This window comes from Mytilus galloprovincialis, chromosome 8 (assembly GCF_965363235.1).
Source record: "Mytilus galloprovincialis chromosome 8, xbMytGall1.hap1.1, whole genome shotgun sequence".
NCBI lineage: Eukaryota > Metazoa > Mollusca > Bivalvia > Mytilida > Mytilidae > Mytilus > Mytilus galloprovincialis.
The window spans coordinates 94,761,462-94,783,988 of NC_134845.1; positions in this window are offsets into that span (position 1 = coordinate 94,761,462).

Consider the following 22,527-nt stretch of genomic DNA (forward strand, 5'->3'; position numbering starts at 1 on the left):
AGTGTATATGGATTACAACATGGCATATTTTATTTTAGACCCTTTATCAGTCATAGGTCCAAATATTATATCTTTGAGTATTTATAATTAAAACCATTTCCACTTCTCATTCTTAATTAGTTATTTATCATCAGACTAGTACTCTGACCTTTACCTATTTTAAGTGATATGATATATTCGGGAATATGTATTCTACGCTTATGTTTTTACTGTTAAATTCTAATTCGTAAACTCAAACGAATATAAAATATTTATCAAATAACCACAAACTGTAACATTGGAGACGCCACTTGCAGAGACAAGCGCACATTTTATTATAAATATGAGTATGAATAGTTCGTAAAATACACAGGTATTAAGTAGCTTGTACTGGTTTCACCATACTAGTGGTTTACAAAACTGAAAATAAGTAATATAATTAAAAGTATTATTATTTTAGCAAAATGCTACTGTACTTTTTGACTTCAATTGCTATCAATTTATAACCTTTATTGTCAATGCCATACACATTGATTCAACTTTCTTAAAATGATATTATCAAAACGCGCGTAAAGTGTATATGGATTACAACATGGCATATTTTATTTTAGACCCTTTATCAGTCATAGGTCCAAATATTATATCTTTGAGTATTTATAATTAAAACCATTTCCACTTCTCATTCTTAATTAGTTATTTATCATCAGACTAGTACTCTGACCTTTACCTATTTTAAGTGATATGATATATTCGGAAATATGTATTCTACGCTTATGTTTTTACTGTTAAATTCTAATTCGTAAACTCAAACGAATATAAAATATTTATCAAATAACCACAAACTGTAACATGGGAGACGCCACTTGCAGAGACAAGCGCACATTTTATTATAAATATGAGTATGGATAGTTCGTAAAATACACAGGTATTAAGTAGCTTGTACTGGTTTCACCATACTAGTGGTTTACAAAACTGAAAATAAGTAATATAATTAAAAGTATTATTATTTTAGCAAAATGCTACTGTACTTTTTGACTTCAATTGCTGGAATGACTTTAAACCACCTGAGTTCACTCGTGCATGAACTCAATATCCTGTTTGAACCGACATTACTATTATTAACCAAACACGTGTCAACTATAAACCAACAACATTTTTACATGTTCGATTTTGTACAACTTTGATAAATACATATAAAAGACTGTTCCTGAGTAAACAAATATACCACCATGATAAAGAGGACACATTAGTTAATTCAACAATGTAGAGCCGTAGAACTTTTTTTTAACTTTTGGAAAAAAAAGCATTGTGATAATAGCAGACATCATTTTAAAATATGTTAAGCCCTGTTTATTGTTAATAATGAACCTCAAATATGTAAGACATAAAAAATACATGTCCTCATTCAGTGACTTAGTCAGTGGTTGCATTATATTAAAATCTATTAATTTATTCATATCCTCTTTTCCCTACCTCGGGACTAATTACAGCTGATCAATTTAAATATTGATACTTGTCTGTCGTAATTTATATGCCACGCTAGTCCCATTTAAAGGTCATTATAAGTGTGAAGAGAGGAGGTGGCGATCCTATGTTCCTAACACAAAAATGTTGAGAGTGTGTTTTAAATTATACATGTTTTACGATCCCGATTTGCTTTTGTCTCAATTTTCCGTATATGTGCCATGTTATCGCAGTTTTAGATCTCTGTATAGGAGAATAAATGTTTCAAAAGCAATTTGAACTATAGTGACATATTTTACTGGGTATAAATGGATGGTAATACATGTATATCAGGAGAAGCATACCCCGTCAACTCTCCGTACTGGAAGTAATGTGCTGATCTGGTTAGTCACTTAAATTTGTCTTCTTAATGAAAATCCGAGAATGGGGCTACGATCATTGATAGACGAACATATGATTGGGATCTAGATGACTGTTGATTAATGATATCGATGTATGTCCGTTTTTTAATCATCTTAACCCAATATATTCATGATACCTTTTCTTTTGTTCTGTCCGATTGGTTTGCTTCAATTTGGATTATGTTACATAAGTACACATATATCAATGTAAACGTGTAAATGAATAAATCAGAAAAATTGAACAACATGGGGATTTAGTCTCCATCATTATAACGGAAACATTGAACAACATAGGGATTTTGTCTCCATCATTATAACAGAAAAATTGAACAACATAGGGATTTTGCCTCCATCATTTAAACAGAAATATTGAACAACATGGGGATTTTGTCTCCATCATTATAACAGAAAAATTGAACAACATGGTGATTTTGTCTCCATCATTATAATAGAAACATTGAACAACATGGGGATTTTGTCTCCATCATTATAACAGAAACATTGAACAACAAGGGGATTTTGTCTCCATCATTATAACGGAAACATTGAACAACATGGGAATTTTGTCTCCATCATTATAACGGAAACATTGAACAACATAGGGATGTTGTCTCCATCATTATAACAGAAACATTGAACAACATAGGGATTTTGCCTCCATCATTTAAACAGAAACATTTAACAACATGGGGATTTTGTCTCCATCATTATGACGGAAACATTGAACAACAGAGGGATTTTGTCTTCATCATTATAACAGAAACATTGAACAACATGGGGATTTTGTCTCCATCTTTATAACGGAAACATTGAACAACATAGGGATTTTGTCTCCTTCATTATAACAGAAACATTGAACAACATAGGGATTTTGCCTCCATCATTTAAACAGAAACATTGAACAACATGGGGATTTTGTCTCCATCATTATAACGGAAACATTGAACAACATGGGGATTTTGTCTCCATCATTATAACGGAACCATTGAACAACATTGGGATGTTGTCTCCATCATTATAACGGAAACATTGAACACATGGGGATTTTGTCTCCATCATTATAACGGAAACATTGAACAACATGAGGATTTTGTCTTCATCATTATAACAGAAACATTGAATAACATGGGGATTTTGTCTCCATCATTATAACGGAAACATTGAACAACATGGGGATTTTGTCTTCATCATTATAACAGAAACATTGAACAACATGGGGATATTGTCTCTATCATTATAACAGAAACATTGAACAACATGGAGATTTTGTCTCCATCATTATAACAGAAACATTGAACAACATGGGGATTTTGTCTCCATTATTATAACGGAAACATTGAACACATGGAGATGTTGTCTCCATCATTATAACAGAAACATTGAACAATATGGAGATTTTGTCTCCATCATTATAACAGAAACATTGAACAACATGGAGATGTTGTCTCCATCATTATAACGGAAACATTGAACAACATTGGGATTTTGTCTCCATCATTATAACAGTAACATTGAACAACATGGAGATTTTGTCTCCATCATTATAACAGAAACATTGAACAACATGGGGATTTTGTCTCCCTCATTATAACAGAAACATTGAACAACAAGGGGATTTTGTCTCCATCATTAAAACAGAAACATTGAACAACATGGGGATTTTGTCTCAATCATTATAACGGAAACATTGAACAACATGGGGATTTTGTCTCCATTATTATAACGGAAACATTGAACACATGGGGATTTTGTCTCCATCATTAAAACGGAAACATTGAACAACATGGGGATTTTGTCTTGATCATTATAACAGAAACATTGAATAACATGGGGATTTTGTCTCCATCATTATAACGGAAACATTGAACAACATGGGGATTTTGTCTTCATCATTATAACAGAAACATTGAACAACATGGGGATTTTGTCTCCATCATTATAACAGAAACATTGAACAACATGGGGATTTTGTCTCCATCATTATAACAGAAACATTGAACAACATGGGGATTTTGTCTCCATCATTATAATAGAAACATTGAACAAGATAGGGATTTTGTCTCCATCATTATAACAGAAACATTGAACAACATGGGGATTTTGTCCCCATCATTATAACAGAAACACTGAACAACATGGGGATTTTGTCTCCATCATTATAACAGAAACATTAAACAACATGGGGATTTTGTCTCTATCATTATAACGGAAACATTGAACAACATGGGGATTTTGTCTTCATCATTATAACAGAAACATTGAACAACATGGGGATTTTGTCTCCATCATTATAACGGAATCATTGAACACCATGGGGATTTTGTCTCAATCATTATAACGGAAACATTGAACAACATGGGGATTTTGTCTCCATCATTATAACGGAAACATTGAACAAAATGGGGATTTTGTCTCCATCATTATAACAGAAACATTGAAGAACATGGGGATTTTGTCTCAATCATTATAACGGAAACATTGAACAATATGGGGATTTTGTCTCCATCATTATAACAGAAACATTGAACAACATGGGGATTTTGTTTCCATCATTATAACAGAAACATTGAAAAAACATGGGGATTTTGTCTCCATCATTATAACAGCAACATTGAACAACATGGGGATTTTGTCTCAATCATTATAACGGAAACATTGAACAACATGGGGATTTTGTCTTCATCATTATAACGGAAACATTGAACAATATGGAGATTTTGTCTCCATCATTATAACAGAAACATTGAACAACATGGAGATGTTGTCTCCATCATTATAACGGAAACATTGAACAACATTGGGATTTTGTCTCCATCATTATAACAGTAACATTGAACAACATGGAGATTTTGTCTCCATCATTATAACAGAAACATTGAACAACATGGGGATTTTGTCTCCCTCATTATAACAGAAACATTGAACAACAAGGGGATTTTGTCTCCATCATTAAAACAGAAACATTGAACAACATGGGGATTTTGTCTCAATCATTATAACGGAAACATTGAACAACATGGGGATTTTGTCTCCATTATTATAACGGAAACATTGAACACATGGGGATTTTGTCTCCATCATTAAAACGGAAACATTGAACAACATGGGGATTTTGTCTTGATCATTATAACAGAAACATTGAATAACATGGGGATTTTGTCTCCATCATTATAACGGAAACATTGAACAACATGGGGATTTTGTCTTCATCATTATAACAGAAACATTGAACAACATGGGGATTTTGTCTCCATCATTATAACAGAAACATTGAACAACATGGGGATTTTGTCTCCATCATTATAACAGAAACATTGAACAACATGGGGATTTTGTCTCCATCATTATAATAGAAACATTGAACAAGATAGGGATTTTGTCTCCATCATTATAACAGAAACATTGAACAACATGGGGATTTTGTCCCCATCATTATAACAGAAACACTGAACAACATGGGGATTTTGTCTCCATCATTATAACAGAAACATTAAACAACATGGGGATTTTGTCTCTATCATTATAACGGAAACATTGAACAACATGGGGATTTTGTCTTCATCATTATAACAGAAACATTGAACAACATGGGGATTTTGTCTCCATCATTATAACGGAATCATTGAACACCATGGGGATTTTGTCTCAATCATTATAACGGAAACATTGAACAACATGGGGATTTTGTCTCCATCATTATAACGGAAACATTGAACAAAATGGGGATTTTGTCTCCATCATTATAACAGAAACATTGAAGAACATGGGGATTTTGTCTCAATCATTATAACGGAAACATTGAACAATATGGGGATTTTGTCTCCATCATTATAACAGAAACATTGAACAACATGGGGATTTTGTTTCCATCATTATAACAGAAACATTGAAAAAACATGGGGATTTTGTCTCCATCATTATAACAGAAACATTGAACAACATGGGGATTTTGTCTCAATCATTATAACGTAAACATTGAACAACATGGGGATTTTGTCTCCATCATTATAACAGAAACATGGAACAACATGGGGATTATGTCTCCATCATTATAACGGAAACATTGAACAACATGGGGATTTTCTCTCCATCATTATAACAGAAACATTGAACAACATGGGGATTTTGTCTCAATCATTATAACAGAAACATTGAAGAACATGGAGATTTTGTCTCCATCATTATAACAGAAACATTGAACAACATGGGGATTTTGTCTCCATCATTATAACAGAAACATAGAACAACATTGGGGATTTTGTCTCCATCATTATAACGGAAACATTGAACACCATGGGGATTTTGTCTCAATCATTATAACGGAAACATTGAACAACATGGGGATTTTGTCTCCATCATTATAACGGAAACATTGAACAAAATGGGGATTTTGTCTCCATCATTAAAACGGAAACATTGAACAACATGGGGATTTTGTCTTTATCATTATAACAGAAACATTGAACAACATAGGGATTTTGCCTCCATCATTTAAACAGAAACATTTAACAACATGGGGATTTTGTCTCCATCATTATAACGGAAACATTGAACAACATAGGGATGTTGTCTCCATCATTATAACAGAAACATTGAACAACATAGGGATTTTGCCTCCATCATTTAAACAGAAACATTTAACAACATGGGGATTTTGTCTCCATCATTATGACGGAAACATTGAACAACAGAGGGATTTTGTCTTCATCATTATAACAGAAACATTGAACAACATGGGGATTTTGTCTCCATCTTTATAACGGAAACATTGAACAACATAGGGATTTTGTCTCCTTCATTATAACAGAAACATTGAACAACATAGGGATTTTGCCTCCATCATTTAAACAGAAACATTGAACAACATGGGGATTTTGTCTCCATCATTATAACGGAAACATTGAACAACATGGGGATTTTGTCTCCATCATTATAACGGAACCATTGAACAACATTGGGATGTTGTCTCCATCATTATAACGGAAACATTGAACACATGGGGATTTTGTCTCCATCATTATAACGGAAACATTGAACAACATGAGGATTTTGTCTTCATCATTATAACAGAAACATTGAATAACATGGGGATTTTGTCTCCATCATTATAACGGAAACATTGAACAACATGGGGATTTTGTCTTCATCATTATAACAGAAACATTGAACAACATGGGGATATTGTCTCTATCATTATAACAGAAACATTGAACAACATGGAGATTTTGTCTCCATCATTATAACAGAAACATTGAACAACATGGGGATTTTGTCTCCATTATTATAACGGAAACATTGAACACATGGAGATGTTGTCTCCATCATTATAACAGAAACATTGAACTATATGGAGATTTTGTCTCCATCATTATAACAGAAACATTGAACAACATGGAGATGTTGTCTCCATCATTATAACGGAAACATTGAACAACATTGGGATTTTGTCTCCATCATTATAACAGTAACATTGAACAACATGGAGATTTTGTCTCCATCATTATAACAGAAACATTGAACAACATGGGGATTTTGTCTCCCTCATTATAACAGAAACATTGAACAACAAGGGGATTTTGTCTCCATCATTAAAACAGAAACATTGAACAACATGGGGATTTTGTCTCAATCATTATAACGGAAACATTGAACAACATGGGGATTTTGTCTCCATTATTATAACGGAAACATTGAACACATGGGGATTTTGTCTCCATCATTAAAACGGAAACATTGAACAACATGGGGATTTTGTCTTGATCATTATAACAGAAACATTGAATAACATGGGGATTTTGTCTCCATCATTATAACGGAAACATTGAACAACATGGGGATTTTGTCTTCATCATTATAACAGAAACATTGAACAACATGGGGATTTTGTCTCCATCATTATAACAGAAACATTGAACAACATGGGGATTTTGTCTCCATCATTATAACAGAAACATTGAACAACATGGGGATTTTGTCTCCATCATTATAATAGAAACATTGAACAAGATAGGGATTTTGTCTCCATCATTATAACAGAAACATTGAACAACATGGGGATTTTGTCCCCATCATTATAACAGAAACACTGAACAACATGGGGATTTTGTCTCCATCATTATAACAGAAACATTAAACAACATGGGGATTTTGTCTCTATCATTATAACGGAAACATTGAACAACATGGGGATTTTGTCTTCATCATTATAACAGAAACATTGAACAACATGGGGATTTTGTCTCCATCATTATAACGGAATCATTGAACACCATGGGGATTTTGTCTCAATCATTATAACGGAAACATTGAACAACATGGGGATTTTGTCTCCATCATTATAACGGAAACATTGAACAAAATGGGGATTTTGTCTCCATCATTATAACAGAAACATTGAAGAACATGGGGATTTTGTCTCAATCATTATAACGGAAACATTGAACAATATGGGGATTTTGTCTCCATCATTATAACAGAAACATTGAACAACATGGGGATTTTGTTTCCATCATTATAACAGAAACATTGAAAAAACATGGGGATTTTGTCTCCATCATTATAACAGCAACATTGAACAACATGGGGATTTTGTCTCAATCATTATAACGGAAACATTGAACAACATGGGGATTTTGTCTTCATCATTATAACGGAAACATTGAACAATATGGAGATTTTGTCTCCATCATTATAACAGAAACATTGAACAACATGGAGATGTTGTCTCCATCATTATAACGGAAACATTGAACAACATTGGGATTTTGTCTCCATCATTATAACAGTAACATTGAACAACATGGAGATTTTGTCTCCATCATTATAACAGAAACATTGAACAACATGGGGATTTTGTCTCCCTCATTATAACAGAAACATTGAACAACAAGGGGATTTTGTCTCCATCATTAAAACAGAAACATTGAACAACATGGGGATTTTGTCTCAATCATTATAACGGAAACATTGAACAACATGGGGATTTTGTCTCCATTATTATAACGGAAACATTGAACACATGGGGATTTTGTCTCCATCATTAAAACGGAAACATTGAACAACATGGGGATTTTGTCTTGATCATTATAACAGAAACATTGAATAACATGGGGATTTTGTCTCCATCATTATAACGGAAACATTGAACAACATGGGGATTTTGTCTTCATCATTATAACAGAAACATTGAACAACATGGGGATTTTGTCTCCATCATTATAACAGAAACATTGAACAACATGGGGATTTTGTCTCCATCATTATAACAGAAACATTGAACAACATGGGGATTTTGTCTCCATCATTATAATAGAAACATTGAACAAGATAGGGATTTTGTCTCCATCATTATAACAGAAACATTGAACAACATGGGGATTTTGTCCCCATCATTATAACAGAAACACTGAACAACATGGGGATTTTGTCTCCATCATTATAACAGAAACATTAAACAACATGGGGATTTTGTCTCTATCATTATAACGGAAACATTGAACAACATGGGGATTTTGTCTTCATCATTATAACAGAAACATTGAACAACATGGGGATTTTGTCTCCATCATTATAACGGAATCATTGAACACCATGGGGATTTTGTCTCAATCATTATAACGGAAACATTGAACAACATGGGGATTTTGTCTCCATCATTATAACGGAAACATTGAACAAAATGGGGATTTTGTCTCCATCATTATAACAGAAACATTGAAGAACATGGGGATTTTGTCTCAATCATTATAACGGAAACATTGAACAATATGGGGATTTTGTCTCCATCATTATAACAGAAACATTGAACAACATGGGGATTTTGTTTCCATCATTATAACAGAAACATTGAAAAAACATGGGGATTTTGTCTCCATCATTATAACAGAAACATTGAACAACATGGGGATTTTGTCTCAATCATTATAACGTAAACATTGAACAACATGGGGATTTTGTCTCCATCATTATAACAGAAACATGGAACAACATGGGGATTATGTCTCCATCATTATAACGGAAACATTGAACAACATGGGGATTTTCTCTCCATCATTATAACAGAAACATTGAACAACATGGGGATTTTGTCTCAATCATTATAACAGAAACATTGAAGAACATGGAGATTTTGTCTCCATCATTATAACAGAAACATTGAACAACATGGGGATTTTGTCTCCATCATTATAACAGAAACATAGAACAACATTGGGGATTTTGTCTCCATCATTATAACGGAAACATTGAACACCATGGGGATTTTGTCTCAATCATTATAACGGAAACATTGAACAACATGGGGATTTTGTCTCCATCATTATAACGGAAACATTGAACAAAATGGGGATTTTGTCTCCATCATTAAAACGGAAACATTGAACAACATGGGGATTTTGTCTTTATCATTATAACAGAAACATTGAATAACATGGGGATTTTGTCTCCATCATTATAACGGAAACATTGAACAACATGGGGATTTTGTCTTCATCATTATAACGGAAACATTGAACAACATGGGGATTTTGTCTCCATCATTATAACAGAAACATTGAACAACATGGGGATTTTGTCTCCATCATTATAACAGAAACATTGAACAACATGGGGATTTTGTCTCCATCATTATAATAGAAACATTGAACAACATAGGGATTTTGTCTCCATCATTATAACAGAAACATTGAACAACATGGGGATTTTGTCCCCATCATTATAACAGAAACACTGAACAACATGGGGATTTTGTCTCCATCATTATAACAGAAACATTGAACAACATGGGGATTTTGTCTCCATCATTATAACGGAAACATTGAACAACATGGGGATTTTGTCTTCATCATTATAACAGAAACATTGAACAACATGGGGATTTTGTCTCCATCATTATAACAGAAACATTGAACAAAATGGGGATTTTGTCCCCATCATTATAACAGAAACATTGAAGAACATGGGGATTTTGTCTCAATCATTATAACGGAAACATTGAACAATATGGGGATTTTGTCTCCATCATTATAACAGAAACATTGAACAACATGGGGATTTTGTTTCCATCATTATAACAGAAACATTGAAAAAACATGGGGATTTTGTCTCCATCATTATAAAAGAAACATTGAACAACATGGGGATTTTGTCTCCATCATTATAAAAGAAACATTGAACAACATTGGGATTCTGACTCCATCATTATAAAAGAAACATTGAACAACATGGGGATTTTGTCTCCATCATTATAAAAGAAACATTGAACAACATGGGGATTTTGTCTCCATCATTATAAAAGAAACATTGAACAACATTGGGATTCTGACTCCATCATTATAAAAGAAACATTGAACAACATGGGGATTTTGTCTCCATCATTATAACAGAAACATTGAACAACATGGGGATTTTGTCTCCATCATGATAACAGAAACATGGAACAACATGGGGATTATGTCTCCATCATTATAACGGAAACATTGAACAACATGGGGATTTTCTCTCCATCATTATAACAGAAACATTGAACAACATGGGGATTTTGTCTCAATCATTATAACAGAAACATTGAAGAACATGGAGATTTTGTCTCCATCATTATAATAGAAACATTGAACAACATGGGGATTTTGTCTCCATCATTATAACAGAAACATAGAACAACATTGGGGATTTTGTCTCCATCATTATAACGGAAACGTTGAACACCATGGGGATTTTGTCTCAATCATTATAACGGAAACATTGAACAACATGGGGATTTTGTCTCCATCATTATAACGGAAACATTGAACAAAATGGGGATTTTGTCTCCATCATTATAACAGAAACATTGAAGAACATGGGGATTTTGTCTCAATCATTATAACGGAAACATTGAACTACATGGGGATTTTGTCTCCATCATTATAACAGAAACATTGAACAACATGGGGATTTTGTTTCCATCATTATAACAGAAACATTGAACAACATGGGGATTTTGTCTCCATCATTATAAAAGAAACATTGAACAACATGGGGATTTTGTCTCCATCATTATAAAAGAAACATTGAACAACATTGGGGTTCTGACTCCATCATTATAAAAGAAACATTGAACAACATGGGGATTTTGTCTCCATCATTATAAAAGAAACATTGAACAACATGGGAATTTTGTCTCCATCATTATAACAGAAACATTGAACAACATGGGGATTTTGTCTCCATCATTATAACAGAAACATTGAACAACATGGGGATTATGTCTCCATCATTATAACGAAAACATTGAACAACATGGGGATTTTCTCTCCATCATTATAACAGAAACATTGAAGAACATGAAGATTTTGTCTTCATCATTATAACAGAAACATTGAACAACATGGGGATTTTGTCTCCATCATTATAACAGAAACATTAAACAACATTGGGATTTTGTCTCCATCATTATAACGGAAACATTAAACAACATTGGGATTTTGTCTCCATCATTATAACGGAAACATTGAACAACATGGGGATTTTGTCTCCATCATTATAACGGAAACATTGAACAACATAGTGATTTTGTCTCCATCATTATAACAGAAACATTGAACAACATAGGGATTTTGCCTCCATCATTTAAACAGAAACATTGAACAACATGGGGATTTTGTCTCCATCATTATAACGGAAACATTGAACAACAGAGGGATTTTGTCTCCATCATTATAACAGAAACATTGAACAACATAGGGATTTTGTCTCCATCATTATAAAAGAAACATTGAACAACATGGGAATTTTGTCTCCATCATTATAACAGAAACATTGAACAACATGGGGATTTTGTCTCCATCATTATAACAGAAACATTGAACAACATGGGGATTATGTCTCCATCATTATAACGAAAACATTGAACAACATGGGGATTTTCTCTCCATCATTATAAAAGAAACATTGAACAACATGGGGATTTTGTCTCCATCATTATAAAAGAAACATTGAACAACATTGGGATTCTGACTCCATCATTATAAAAGAAACATTGAACAACATGGGGATTTTGTCTCCATCATTATAACAGAAACATTGAACAACATGGGGATTTTGTCTCCATCATGATAACAGAAACATGGAACAACATGGGGATTATGTCTCCATCATTATAACGGAAACATTGAACAACATGGGGATTTTCTCTCCATCATTATAACAGAAACATTGAACAACATGGGGATTTTGTCTCAATCATTATAACAGAAACATTGAAGAACATGGAGATTTTGTCTCCATCATTATAATAGAAACATTGAACAACATGGGGATTTTGTCTCCATCATTATAACAGAAACATAGAACAACATTGGGGATTTTGTCTCCATCATTATAACGGAAACGTTGAACACCATGGGGATTTTGTCTCAATCATTATAACGGAAACATTGAACAACATGGGGATTTTGTCTCCATCATTATAACGGAAACATTGAACAAAATGGGGATTTTGTCTCCATCATTATAACAGAAACATTGAAGAACATGGGGATTTTGTCTCAATCATTATAACGGAAACATTGAACTACATGGGGATTTTGTCTCCATCATTATAACAGAAACATTGAAGAACATGAAGATTTTGTCTTCATCATTATAACAGAAACATTGAACAACATGGGGATTTTGTCTCCATCATTATAACAGAAACATTAAACAACATTGGGATTTTGTCTCCATCATTATAACGGAAACATTAAACAACATTGGGATTTTGTCTCCATCATTATAACGGAAACATTGAACAACATGGGGATTTTGTCTCCATCATTATAACGGAAACATTGAACAACATAGTGATTTTGTCTCCATCATTATAACAGAAACATTGAACAACATAGGGATTTTGCCTCCATCATTTAAACAGAAACATTGAACAACATGGGGATTTTGTCTCCATCATTATAACGGAAACATTGAACAACAGAGGGATTTTGTCTCCATCATTATAACAGAAACATTGAACAACATAGGGATTTTGTCTCCATCATTATAAAAGAAACATTGAACAACATGGGAATTTTGTCTCCATCATTATAACAGAAACATTGAACAACATGGGGATTTTGTCTCCATCATTATAACAGAAACATTGAACAACATGGGGATTATGTCTCCATCATTATAACGAAAACATTGAACAACATGGGGATTTTGTCTCCATCATTATAAAAGAAACATTGAACAACATGGGGATTTTGTCTCCATCATTATAAAAGAAACATTGAACAACATTGGGATTCTGACTCCATCATTATAAAAGAAACATTGAACAACATGGGGATTTTGTCTCCATCATTATAACAGAAACATTGAACAACATGGGGATTTTGTCTCCATCATGATAACAGAAACATGGAACAACATGGGGATTATGTCTCCATCATTATAACGGAAACATTGAACAACATGGGGATTTTCTCTCCATCATTATAACAGAAACATTGAACAACATGGGGATTTTGTCTCAATCATTATAACAGAAACATTGAAGAACATGGAGATTTTGTCTCCATCATTATAATAGAAACATTGAACAACATGGGGATTTTGTCTCCATCATTATAACAGAAACATAGAACAACATTGGGGATTTTGTCTCCATCATTATAACGGAAACGTTGAACACCATGGGGATTTTGTCTCAATCATTATAACGGAAACATTGAACAACATGGGGATTTTGTCTCCATCATTATAACGGAAACATTGAACAAAATGGGGATTTTGTCTCCATCATTATAACAGAAACATTGAAGAACATGGGGATTTTGTCTCAATCATTATAACGGAAACATTGAACTACATGGGGATTTTGTCTCCATCATTATAACAGAAACATTGAACAACATGGGGATTTTGTTTCCATCATTATAACAGAAACATTGAACAACATGGGGATTTTGTCTCCATCATTATAAAAGAAACATTGAACAACATGGGGATTTTGTCTCCATCATTATAAAAGAAACATTGAACAACATTGGGGTTCTGACTCCATCATTATAAAAGAAACATTGAACAACATGGGGATTTTGTCTCCATCATTATAAAAGAAACATTGAACAACATGGGAATTTTGTCTCCATCATTATAACAGAAACATTGAACAACATGGGGATTTTGTCTCCATCATTATAACAGAAACATTGAACAACATGGGGATTATGTCTCCATCATTATAACGAAAACATTGAACAACATGGGGATTTTCTCTCCATCATTATAACAGAAACATTGAAGAACATGAAGATTTTGTCTTCATCATTATAACAGAAACATTGAACAACATGGGGATTTTGTCTCCATCATTATAACAGAAACATTAAACAACATTGGGATTTTGTCTCCATCATTATAACGGAAACATTAAACAACATTGGGATTTTGTCTCCATCATTATAACGGAAACATTGAACAACATGGGGATTTTGTCTCCATCATTATAACGGAAACATTGAACAACATAGTGATTTTGTCTCCATCATTATAACAGAAACATTGAACAACATAGGGATTTTGCCTCCATCATTTAAACAGAAACATTGAACAACATGGGGATTTTGTCTCCATCATTATAACGGAAACATTGAACAACAGAGGGATTTTGTCTCCATCATTATAACAGAAACATTGAACAACATAGGGATTTTGTCTCCATCATTATAAAAGAAACATTGAACAACATGGGAATTTTGTCTCCATCATTATAACAGAAACATTGAACAACATGGGGATTTTGTCTCCATCATTATAACAGAAACATTGAACAACATGGGGATTATGTCTCCATCATTATAACGAAAACATTGAACAACATGGGGATTTTCTCTCCATCATTATAACAGAAACATTGAACAACATGGGGATTTTGTCTCCATCATTATAACAGAAACATTGAAGAACATGAAGATCTTGTCTTCATCATTATAACAGAAACATTGAACAACATAGGGATTTTGTCTCCATCATTATAACAGAAACATTAAACAACATTGGGATTTTGTCTCCATCATTATAACGGAAACATTGAACAACATGGGGATTTTGTCTCCATCATTATAACGGAAACAATGAACAAAATGGGGATTTTGTCTCCATCATTATAACAGAAACATTGAAGAACATGGGGATTTTGTCTCAATCATTATAACGGAAACATTGAACTACATGGGGATTTTGTCTCCATCATTATAACAGAAACATTGAACAACATGGGGATTTTGTTTCCATCATTATAACAGAAACATTGAACAACATGGGGATTTTGTCTCCATCATTATAAAAGAAACATTGAACAACATGGGGATTTTGTCTCCATCATTATAAAAGAAACATTGAACAACATTGGGGTTCTGACTCCATCATTATAAAAGAAACATTGAACAACATGGGGATTTTGTCTCCATCATTATAAAAGAAACATTGAACAACATGGGAATTTTGTCTCCATCATTATAACAGAAACATTGAACAACATGGGGATTTTGTCTCCATCATTATAACAGAAACATTGAACAACATGGGGATTATGTCTCCATCATTATAACGAAAACATTGAACAACATGGGGATTTTCTCTCCATCATTATAACAGAAACATTGAAGAACATGAAGATTTTGTCTTCATCATTATAACAGAAACATTGAACAACATGGGGATTTTGTCTCCATCATTATAACAGAAACATTAAACAACATTGGGATTTTGTCTCCATCATTATAACGGAAACATTAAACAACATTGGAATTTTGTCTCCATCATTATAACGGAAACATTGAACAACATGGGGATTTTGTCTCCATCATTATAACGGAAACATTGAACAACATAGGGATTTTGTCTCCATCATTATAACAGAAACATTGAACAACATAGGGATTTTGCCTCCATCATTTAAACAGAAACATTGAACAACATGGGGATTTTGTCTCCATCATTATAACGGAAACATTGAACAAAAGAGGGATTTTGTCTCCATCATTATAACAGAAACATTGAACAACATGGGTATTTTGTCTCCATCATTATAAAAGAAACATTGAACAACATGGGGATTTTGTCACCATCATTATAACAGAAACATTGAACAACATCGGGGATTTTGTCGCAATCATTATAACAGAAACTTTAAACAACATAGGGATTTTGTCTCCATCATTATAACAGAAACATTGAACAACATGGGGATTTTGTCTCAATAATTATAACAGAAATATTTAACATGGGGATTTTTTCTTCATCATTATACCAGAAACATTGAACAACATGGGGGTTTTGTTTCCATTATTATAACAGAAACATTGAACAAAACGGGGATTTTTTCTCCATCATTATAACAGAAACATTGAACAACATAAGGGATTTTGTCTCCATCATTATAACAGAAACATTGAACAACATGGGGATTTGTCTCCATCATTATAACAGAAACATTGAACAACATGGGGATTTTGTCTCCATAATTATAACAGAAACATTGAACAACATGGGGATTTTGTCTCCATCATTATAACAGAAACATTGAACAACATGGGGATTTTGTCTCCATCATTATAACAGAAACATTGAACAACATGGGGATTTTGTCTCCATCATTATAACAGAAACATTGAACAACATCGGTGATTTTTCTCCATCATTATAACAGAAACATTGAACAACATAAGGATTTGTCTCCATCATTATAACAGAACCATTGAACAACATGGAGATTTTGTCTCCATCATTATAACAGAAACATTGAACAACATGGGGATTTTGTCTCCATAATTATAACAGAAACATTGAACAACATGGGTATTTTGTCTCCATCATTATAACAGAAACATTGAACAACATGGGGATTTTGTCACCATCATTATAACAGAAATATTTAACAACATCGGGGATTTTGTCGCAATCATTATAACAGAAACTTTAAACAACATAGGGATTTTGTCTCCATCATTATAACAGAAACATTGAACAACATGGGGATTTTGTCTCAATAATTATAACAGAAATATTTAACATAGGGATTTTTTCTTCATCATTATACCAGAAACATTGAACAACATGGGGGTTTTGTTTCCATTATTATAACAGAAACATTGAACAAAACGGGGATTTTTTCTCCATCATTATAACAGAAACATTGAACAACATAAGGGATTTTGTCTCCATCATTATAACAGAAACATTGAACAACATGGGGATTATGTCTCCATCATTATAACAGAAACATTGAACAACATGGGGATTTTGTCTCCATCATTATAACGGAAACATTGAACAACATGGGGATTTTTTCTCCATCATTATAACAGAAACATTGAACAACATGGGGATTTTGTCTCCATCATTATAACAGAAACATTAAACAACATGGGGATTATGTCTCCATCATTATAACGGAAACATTGAACAACATGGGGATTTTGTAACCATCATTATAACAGAAATATTGAACAACATGGGGATTTTGTCTCCATCATTATAACGGAAACATTGAACAAAATTGGGATTTTGTCTCCATCATTATAACAGTAACATTTAACAACATAGGGATTTTGTCTTCATCATTATAACGGAAACATTGAACAACATGGGGATTTTGTCTCCATCATTATAACGGAAACATTGAACAACATTGGGATTTTGTCTCCATCATTATAACAGTAACATTGAACAACATGGAGATTTTGTCTCCATCATTATAACAGAAACATTGAACAACATGGGGATTTTGTCTCCATCATTATAACAGAAAAAAAATTGAACAACAGAGGGATTTTGTCTCCATCATTATAATAGAAACATTGAACAACATAGGGATTTTGTCTCCATCATTAAAACAGAAACATTGAACAACATGGAGATTTTGTCTCCATCATTATAACAGAAACATTGAACAACATGGGGATTTTGTCTCCATCATTATAACAGAAAAAAAATTGAACAACATGGGGATTATGTCTCCATCATTATAACAGAAACATTGAACAACATAGGGATTTTGTCTCCATCATTAAAACAGAAACATTGAACAACATGGGGATTTTGTCTTCATCATTATAACAGAAACATTGAACAACATGGGGATTTTGTCTCAATCATTATAACGGAAACATTGAACAACATGGGGATTTTGTCTCCATCATTATAACGGAAACATTGAACACATGGGGATTTTGTCTCCATCATTATAATGGAAACATTGAACAACATGGGGATTTTGTCTTCATCATTATAACGGAAACATTGAACAACAGAGGGATGTTGTCTCTATCATTATAACAGAAACATTGAACAACATGGGGATTTTGTCTTCATCTTTATAACGGAAACATTGAACAACATAGGGATTTTGTCTTCATCATTATAACAGAAACATTGAACAACATAGGGATTTTGCCTCCATTATTTAAACAGAAACATTGAACAACATGGGGATTTTGTCTCAATCATTATAACAGAAACATTGAACAACATAGGGATTTTGCCTCCATCATTATAACAGAAACATTGAACAACATGGGATTTTGTCTCCATCATTATAACGGAAACATTGAACAACATTGGGATTTTGTCTCAATCATTATAACAGAAACATTGAACAACATAGGGATTTTGCCTCCATCATTTAAACAGAAACATTGAATAACATCGAGATTTTGTCTCCATTATTATCACGGAAACATTGAACAACTGAAGGATTTTGTCTCTATCATTATAACAGAAACATTGAACAACATGGGGATTTTGTCTCCATCATTATAACAGAAACATTGAACAACATGGGGATTTTGTCTCCATCATTATAACAGAAACATTGAACAACATAGGGAGTTTGTCTCCATCATTATAACAGAAACATTGAACAACTGTGGGATTTCGTCTCCATCATTATAACAGTAACATTGAACAACATGGGGATTTTGTCTCCATCAATATAACAGAAACATTGAACAACACGGATATTTTGTCTCCATCATTATAACAGAAACATTGAACAACATGGGGATTTTGTCTCCATCATTATAACAGAAACGTTGAACAACATGGGGATTTTGTCTCCATCATTATAACAGAAACATTGAACAACATCGGGGATTTAGTCTCCATCATTATAAGAGAAACATTGAACAACATCGGGATTTTGTCTCCATCATTATAACAGAAACATTGAACAACATTAGGATCTTGTCTCCATCATTACAACGGAAATATTAAACAACATGGGGATTATGTCTCCATTATTATAACGGAAACATTGAACAACATGGAGATTTTGTCACCATCATTATAGCAGAAACATTGAACAACATCGAGGATTTTGTCTCAATCATTATCACAGAAACTTTAAACAACATGGGGATTTTGTCTTCATCATTATAACAGAAACATTGAACAACATGGGGATTTGTCTCCATCATTATAACAGAAACATTGAACAACATGGGGATTTTGTCTCCATAATTATAACAGAAACATTGAACAACATGGGGATTTTGTCTCCTGCATTATAACAGAAACATTGAACAACATGGGGATTTGTCTCCATCATTATAACAGAAACATTGAACAACATGGGGATTTTGTCTCCATAATTATAACAGAAACATTGAACAACATCGGTGATTTTTCTCCATCATTATAACAGAAACATTGAACAACATAAGGATTTGTCTCCATCATTATAACAGAACCATTGAACAACATGGAGATTTTGTCTCCATCATTATAACAGAAACATTGAACAACATGGGGATTTTGTCTCCATCATTATAACAGAAACATTGAACAACATGGGGATTTTGTCACCATCATTATAACAGAAACATTGAACAACATCGGGGATTTTGTCGCAATCATTATAACAGAAACTTTAAACAACATAGGGATTTTGTCTCCATCATTATAACAGAAACATTGAACAACATGGGGATTATGTCTCCATCATTATAACAGAAACATTGAACAACATGGGGATTTTGTCTCAATAATTATAACAGAAATATTTAACATGGGGATTTTTTCTTCATCATTATACCAGAAACATTGAACAACATGGGGGTTTTGTTTCCATTATAATAACAGAAACATTGAACAAAACGGGGATTTTTTCTCCATCATTATAACAGAAACATTGAACAACATAAGGGATTTTGTCTCCATCATTATAACAGAAACATTGAACAACATGGGGATTATGTCTCCATCATTATAACAGAAACATTGAACAACATGGGGATTTTGTCTCCATCATTATAACGGAAACATTGAACAATATGGGGATTTTGTCTCCATCATTATAACAGAAACATTGAACAACATGGGGATTTTGTCTCCATCATTATAACAGAAACATTAAACAACATGGGGATTATGTCTCCATCATTATAACGGAAACATTGAACAACATGGGGATTTTGTAACCATCATTATAACAGAAATATTGAACAACATGGGGATTTTGTCTCCATCATTATACCAGAAACATTGAACAACATCTGGGATTTTGTCTCCATCATTATAACAGAAACATTGAACAACATGGGGATTTTGTCTCCATCATTTTAACAGAAACATTGAACAACATGGGGATTTTGTCTGCATCATTATAACTGAAACATTGAACAACATGGGGATTTTGTCTTCATCATTAAAACGGAAACATTGAACAACATGGGGATTTTGTAACCATCATTATAACAGAAATATTGAACAACATGGGGATTTTGTTTCCATCATTATACCAGAATCATTGAACAACATCATGGATTTTGTCTCAATCACTATAACAGAAACTTCAAACAACATACGGATTTTTTCTCCATTATTATAACAGCAACATTGAACAACATGGGGATTTCGTCTCCTTCATATAACAGTAACATTGAACAACATGGTGATGTTGTCTCCATCAATATAACAGAAACATTGAACAACATGGGGATTTTGTCTCCATCATTATAACGGAAACATTGAACAGCATGGTGATTTTTTCTTCATCATATAACAGAAACATTGAACAACATGGAGATTTTGTCTCTATCATTATAACAGACACATTGAACAACATGGGGGTTTTGTCAGCATCATTATAACAGAAACATTGAACAACATCGGGGATTTTGTCTCAATCTTTACAACAGAAACTTTAAACAACATAAGGATTTTGTCTCCATCATTATAACAGAAACATTGAAGAACATGGGGATTTTGTCTCCATCATTATAACGGAAACATTGAACAACATGGGGATAATGTCTCCATCAATATAACGGAAACATTGAACAACATAGGGATTTTGTCTCCATCAATATAACAGAAACATTGAACAACATGGGGATTTTGTCTGCGTCATTTTAACAGAAACATTAAACAAAATGGGGATTTTGTCTCCATCATTATAACAGAAATATTTAACAACATGCGGATTCTGTCTCCATCATTATAACAGAAACATTGAACAACATGGGGATTTTGTCTCCATCATTATAACAGAAACATTGAACAACATGGGGATTTTGTCTCCATCATTATAACAGAAACATTGAACAACATGGGGATTTTGTCTCCATCATTATAACGGAAACATTGAACAACATGGGTATTTTGTCTCCATCATTATAACGGAAACATTGAACAGCATGGGGATTATGTCTCCATT